Consider the following 7,946-nt stretch of genomic DNA (forward strand, 5'->3'; position numbering starts at 1 on the left):
AGCAGCGAAACAACATGCCAGTGAGGCGCTTGATTTGCGACAGCCCGACACGTTGGAATTCAAAACTCCTAATGTTCGACCGCCTGCTCCAACAAGAAAAAGCCATCAACGAGTATTTGTATGACCGGGGTGCTAGGACAGCCTCTGCGGAGCTGGGAATTCTTTTGCCACGTTACTGGATGCTCATGCGCAATGCCTGTAGGCTCATGCGTCCTTTTGAGGAGGTGACAAACCTAGTCAGTCGCACCGAAAGCACCATCAGCGACCTCATCCCATTTGTTTTCTTCCTGAAGCGTGCCCTGCGAAGAGTGCTGGATCAGGCTGTAGATGATCGTGAAAAGGAAGAGGAAGAGTTGTGGTCACCATCACCACCAGAAACAGCCTTGTCATCATCGCTTGCTGGACCTGCGGCAACGCTGGAAGAGGAGTATGAGGAAGAGGAGTCAGAGGAGGAATGTGGCTTTGAGGAGGAGGAAGACCAACCACAGCAGCCATCCCAGGGTGCTCGCTGTTGTCACCTATCTGGGACCCGTGGTGTTGTACGTGGCTGGGGGGAAGAACAGACCGTCAATGACATCAGTGAGGACGAGGAACGGGAAATGAGTAGCTCGGCATCCAACCTTGTGCAAATGGGGTCTTTCATGCTGTCATGTCTGTTGAGGGACCCTCGTATAAAAAGTATGAAGGAGAACGACCTGTACTGGGTGGCCACGCTACTAGACCCCTGGTATAAGCAGAAAGTGGCAGAAATTTTACCAAATTACCGAAAGTCGGAAAGGATGCAGCAGTTCAAAACCAAACAAAAAAATATGCTTTACACAGATTATAAGGGGGATGTCACAGCACAACGGGAATCTAACTGGGGAAGAGGTGAAAGTAATCCTCCTCCTACCACGACCACGGCGACAAGGACAGGGCGCTTTACAGATGTGTTGTTGATGGAGGACATGCAGAGCTTTTTCAGTCCTACACATCGCCACAGCCCTTCGGGATCCAGCCTTAGAGAACGACTCGACAGACAGGTAGCAGACTACCTTGCCTTAACTGCAGATATCGACACTCTGAAGAGCGATGAACCCCTTGACTACTGGGTGTGCAGGCTTGACCTGTGGCCTGAGCTATCCGAGTTTGCGATAGAACTTCTGGCCTTCCCCGTTTCAAGTGTCCTGTCAGAAAGGACCTTCAGTGCAGCAGGAGGCATTGTCACTGACAAGAGAAGTCACCTCGGTCAAAAAAGTGTTGATTACCTCACCTTCATTAAGATGAATGAGGCATGGATCCCGAAGGGACTGACAGTGGGGGATACGTTTGACTAACAAAAGGCCTGATGACATGCCTTGGCCTCAAAATGGTCCCCACGCTGCTTTATTTAATGTCTGCATACCGGATGACTTTCGTGAATTCTCCGCCACCAACTAGGGTTCAAGCCGCAATGTTTTAGTCACCTTTCTGCCTTGAAAACAAAATTTTTTCCGGCTGCTGCTACAACAGCGGCTGCAACAATACCATTATTTTTCAGTCATGTGTACATGCCTAATTTTTCTGTCCTCTGGTGCTGCACTGTGGCTGCAAAAACACCACCTTGTCATGGTGAAGGGGCTTGCGTATCACAATCAAGCGATCATCACCTCTATGAGTGTGTTGGCAATGTTGCCACACCCCAGATGATAAGGCCGTTGCTTTATTATGATCAGACCAGATCGGCTGGATAATTTTTCATAGAAAAAAACATAATTTAATTTTTTTAATTTTTTTAAGTTGTATGGGTTTTTAATACATAAAATAAAAAAATCATAATAAAGTCTCTTAATAGTTTATTAGAAATAATGCAGACAATTAAAAAAATCCCCATCAATTCCAATAAAAAGCAAGTACAGAGCTCAGAACTAAATTATTTCAGGATGTCGTAATGGTTCGTTAATTCGACAATGGTTAATCAATTCGACACACGTCCCCGGATAGGGGACGCAACAGGGATTAAACTGATAGGAATAGTACTAGTTAAGACACCACTCATATAGGGTGTCACAGCACATTGCTCCGTGCACGCGCAGTGCCCCAACTTGGGAGTAAGAGGACCGACCAAGCTGCTTTTTCTATCACCCGGTTCCTAAAATCAATTCAGTTTGGTGTATCAGAGTTTGGTCTGTCACTGTGAAGGCAGTCGAAGGTACCCGGCCTAAATTTTTTTTCACAAAAGGCAATACCTGATAGGGGACGTAACAGGGATTAAACTTATGAGAAGAGAACTACAGAAAATAACACTCATATCGGGTGTGAGAGTAAATTGCATGGCGCAGACGTAGTGATCGTGGATTCAAACAAAGGGGAGGGAGCCAGCGTTTTTTTAACCATCTCCCCGTTCGAAAAATCAATTCAATAAATGGACCCCAGATTGGGGACGTAACAGGAATTAAACTGATGAGAAGAGAACTACAGAAAATAACTCTCTTATCGGGTGTGAGAGTAAATTGCACGGCGCAGACGCAGTGACCGTGGATTCAAACAAAGGGGAGGGAGCCAGCGTTTTTTTAACCATCTCCCCGTTCGAAAAATCTATTCAATAAATGGACCGCAGATTGGGGACGTAACAGTGATTAAACTGATGAGAAGAGAACTACAGAAAATACCACTCATATCGGGTGTGAGAGTAAATTGCACGGCGCAGATGCAGTGACCGTGGATTGAAACAAAGGGGAGGGAGCCAGCGTTTTTTTAACCATCTCCCCGTTTGAAAAATCTATTTAATAAATGGACCCCAGATTGGGGACGTAACAGGGATTAAACTGATGAGAAGAGAACTACAGAAAATAGCACTCATATCGGGTGTGAGAGTAAATTGCACAGCGCAGACGTAGTGACTGTGGATTCAAACAAAGGGGAGGGAGCCAGCGCTTTTTTAACCATCTCCCCGTTCGAAAAATCTATTCAATAAATGGACCCCAGATTGGGGACGTAACAGGGATTAAACTGATGAGAAGAGAACTACAGAAAATACCACTCATATCGGGTGTGAGAGTAAATTGCACGGCGCAGACGCAGTGACCGTGGATTCAAACAAAGGGGAGGGAGCCATCGTTTTTTTAACCATCTCCCCGTTCGAAAAATCTATTCAATTCACCTTTCGGTAACCCTTGGTGTTGTATGTGGCTGGGTGGAGGAAGAAACCTTCAATGACCTCAACGGGACATGGCTAGCTTGGTATCCAACCTTGTGCAAATGGGGAGTTTGCGGTTGGCCAAATGGACTGTTTGCGGTTGTTTGCGGTGCATTAAAAAGGGAGTTTGGTCTGTCAATGTCTGTGAAGCGGGCGTAACCCTTACACTACCTGATCGATACAACATCATACCTGATCGTATACACACACTGGATGTTTTAAACCATGTTGTTCAAAAAAATTTAGGATTGTTAGGTGATTTATGCCCTTTATGGATTAAAACCCAATTCTGCGTCAACTATGTAATTTTCCATGGGAGTTTTGCCATGGATCCCCCTCCGGCATGCCACAGTCCAGGTGTTAGTCCCCTTGAAACAACTTTTCCATCACTACTGTGGCTAGAAAGAGTCCCTGTGGGTTTTAAAATTCGCCTGCCTATTGAAGTCTATGGCGGTTCGCCCGGTTCGCGAACATTTGAGGAAATTTGCGTTCGCCGTTCGCGAACTGAAAATTTTATGTTCGTGACATCTCTAGTGCTGACCTGCCCTGCAGCCAGTATATAGTGTGAACATGTGTTTAGCACGGCAGAGAGCATTATCACAGGCCGCAGCCAATGTGGACAAGCTTATGTTTATTAAAATTACCCAGGCATGGATCCCACAGGACTTGTCCGTACCTTGTGCAGAATAGACATTTATACCAGCCTCAACCATCCTTTCTTGTACTCAAGTGCACTTATTCTTTGTTTTATTTTGTTATATGTCCCAATTTAAAAATAAAAAATAACACAAATCAGTGTTGGCTACCTATTCCTCCTTCACCGCCGCTTCCACCTACACCGCCACGTCAACCTACACCGCCCCATCCACCGCCTCCTCAACCTCCTACTCCTAGATCCAGATTGTTATTTTAAATTTTTCTGTATTTTATGTTATTTTAAGTCATTTCCCTATCCACATTTGTTTGCAGAACAGTTGCCATGCTCTTAAGCACTTTTTGATGCCTTTTGCAGCCCTCTAGCCCTTTCCAGGACTATTTTAGAGCCATTTTAGTGCCCAAAAGTTCGGTTCCCCATTGACTTCAATGGGGTTTAGGTTCAAGGTCAAGTTCGGGTCAAGTTCCGAACTTGACCCGAACCCGAACTTTTTTTTCAAGTTCGGCCGAACTCGTTGAACCCGAACATCCAGGTGTCCGCTCAACTCTAATTATAATGTCACGGCGGGGAGTGGGGAAAAACCCCCACCGTGCAATGACAGTGGCTGCAATGCCAGATAGCAGGGAACAAGGAGCAGGTCACCTCCTAATGCAACCCTGAAATCTCCCTAGACTCCTAGTGCATGAGCCGCCTCTGAAGGTAAGGGGGCTTATGCTCACCAACCTAGAACCCTAGGTATCCCTGCTATGCCCTAGGCCTGATGACAGGGCAGAGACCACCCATTCATCCTTCACCACGGATGAATGGTGTCCCGAGAGGCCCAGTAGCTAGCAGGATGCAAGACTATGGGATAAGCAGTATGGCAGGTAAGTAACACAGCAACAAAACAAATGCTATCCACACTTATCTGCTGCAGCCGAGATGGAAGGACGGCTCCAGGCTGGGAATCCCACAGTCTTGCTATTGCTTAAACCCCTCTGGGAAAGCAAGCCCCTTTCAGAGCAGGCACACCAACATATAAACCTCCAAACAAAGACCACACCAAAACAACATACACCAGGTGGGGGAGGAATAACAGAAACACACCGGAGGGGACACACAGCCAGGGCAAGGTAAATAATATAATAAATAAGGGTGACTCACACAGACACCACATTCAGCCAGGGAGCAAAGCTCCTACACAGACTGACAACCAACAAACTCTGACCTTAGGCTCCAACACACCAATATATAAAGAGGCCTGAGGTCACACCCACCACACCACTAGTAATTAACCTGGCGCCAACCAAAACAGGGATAACACCATATAAAAGGAAAGTGCACGTGCAAACAACAAACTACATGTTACCACAAGCAACGAGTCTGCACGGCAAACACGTCACGGTCAAACACTAAACCGTGACCGTGACAACAGCTTCCCAAAAAGCAGAATAAAAAGTGATGAAAATGCTATATGTACCCCAAAGTAGAACCAGTGATAATGGCAATTCATCCAGCAAAAAAATAAGCCCTCACACAGCTCCCTTGAGAGAAAAATAAAAAAAGCATGGTTGTCAGAAAATGGCTGTACCCAGTTGCTGTTCAAAAGCAACATCGTGTCCATAAACCAAGCCATCAAAATCTGCTGCAAAAGCCAAAAGGTAGCTTTTCCCTTTTGAACCCTGCAGTGTAGCCATTAGTGATGAATAAAGCAAACATTCTAAAACATTCGGATTAATGCTGTATAGAGATACGTCTCCGTACAGCATTAAAATGTACTGCCTCCGATGAGGTGAAGTGAGTTATTTGTCTAGTCTCGTGAGACTTCGTTAAATAACTTCAATATTTGATTTTTAAAGTATAAAACCACTTTAAAACTTGGATCCGAACCAGGCTTTGGTTCTGACTGGTACCTCAGGAAGCGAGATGCGAAGTGCGTGTCAGGGGTTAGTATAGCCATATTCAGGGCCGGCTCTATAATAAGGCAGACCAAGCGGCTACATGAGGGCGCAGAAAAGGGGGGGGCGGCATCGGAAACACAGACAGTCAGGGGGGTGACTGGAGGCGGAGCTGTTGGTGGTAAGTAACTGTGTGGACAAATGTCTCTGAGTAGTCTGTCTGTGAGGCCCGCAGGGAGAAATGTATGTGGCATGGGGGGGTGAAATGGACATGATGGAGGGGGGAGAAATGTGACAACATGGATGGAGGGGGGAGAAATGTGACAACATGGATGGAGGGGGGAGAAATGTGACAACATGGATGGAGGGGGAGAAATGTGACAACATGGATGGAGGGGGAGAAATGTGACAATATGGATGGAGGGGGAGAAATGTGACAACATGGATGGAGGGGGAGAAATGTGACAACATGGATGGAGGGGGAGAACTATGGCAACATGGATGGAGGGGGGGAGAAATGTGACAATATGGATGGAGGGGGAGAAATGTCACAACATGGATGGAGGGGGGAGAAATGTCACAACATGGATGGAGGGGGGAGAAATGTCACAACATGAATGGAGGGGGGAGAACTAGGGCAACATGGATGGAGGGGGGAGAAATGTGACAATAGGGCGGAATTTAAAAAAAAATACATAACTTGTGGACTTGCCCCGCAGGGCCCGGCCACCCACTCCAGCCTGCAGGTGTGCCGTGGGCTCCGGCCCTTACCTCCTCACAGAGCAGCACGCAGGCTCAGCAGCAGCACGGCATCGGAAACACAGACAGTCAGGGGGGTGTGACTGCCGATGGAGTGGCGGCGGTCGGCAGGCATCAGCAACTGGTGTGGACTGGGGAGCGGAGGTCTGGAGACTGGAGGCGGAGCTGTTGGTGGTAAGTAACTGTGTGGACAAATGTCTCTGAGTAGTCTGTCTGTGAGGCCCGCAGGGAGAAATGTATGTGGCATGGGGGGGTGAAATGGACATGATGGAGGGGGTAGAAATGTGACAACATGGATGGAGGGGGGAGAAATGTGACAACATGGATGGAGGGGGAGAAATGTGACAACATGGATGGAGGGGGAGAAATGTGACAACATGGATAGAGGAGGAGAAATGTGACAACATGGATGGAGGGGGAGAAATGTGACAACATGGATGGAGGGGGAGAACTATGGCAACATGGATGGAGGGGGGGAGAAATGTGACAATATGGATGGAGGGGGAGAAATGTCACAACATGGATGGAGGGGGGAGAAATGTCACAACATGAATGGAGGGGGGAGAACTATGGCAACATGGATGGAGGGGGGAGAAATGTGACAATATGGATGGAGGGGGAGAAATGTGACAATATGGATGGAGGGGGAGAAATGTGACAACATGGATGGAGGGGGAGAAATGTGGCAATATGGATGGAGGGGGAGAAATGTGACAACATGGATGGAGGGGGAGAAATGTGACAACATGGATGGAGGAGGAGAAATGTGACAATATGGATGGAGGGGGAGAAATATGCAACATGGATGGAAGGGGAGAAATGTGAAGACATGGATGGAGGGGGAGAAATGTGACAATATGGATGGAGGGGGAGAAATGTGACAACATGGATGGAGGGGGAGAAATGTGGCAACATGGATGGAGGGGGGAGAAATGTGGCAACATGGATGGAGGGGGGAGAAATGTGACAACATGGATGGAGGGGGAGAACTATGGCAACATGGATGGAGGAGAAGTCAAAATGTAGCTTCACTTGCGTTGGCAAAAATCCTTGCACCAGCCTTGGCCATATTGCTTGCAGTGTGGGATTTTGGCCTGCGCTGTGTTATAGCAAAAGGGAACTTATACATTGTGATTATAGATGTCACACACTCTGTGTCATTCTAGTATTACATGATTGCTACTGATATTTTAATGTTATTTGTAAAGCCTAATAAAGGATATACTTGTAATGAATTGTGGTACTGTTTATCTGGTGTTTTAACCACTTACCGTCACACTAACGCCGAAAGGCGTCATTTCTGCGGCGCTCTCAGGTCACACTAACGCCGATTGGCGTCATCTCGCGTGAGCCGAGATTTCCTGTGAACGCGCGCACACAGGCGCGCGCGCTCACAGGAACGGAAGGTAAGAGAGTTGATCTCCAGCCTGCCAGCGGCGATCGTTCGCTGGCAGGCTAGAGATGTGATTTTTTTAACCCCTAACAGGTATATTAGACG

Source organism: Bufo bufo, chromosome 3, assembly GCF_905171765.1.
Source record: "Bufo bufo chromosome 3, aBufBuf1.1, whole genome shotgun sequence".
NCBI lineage: Eukaryota > Metazoa > Chordata > Amphibia > Anura > Bufonidae > Bufo > Bufo bufo.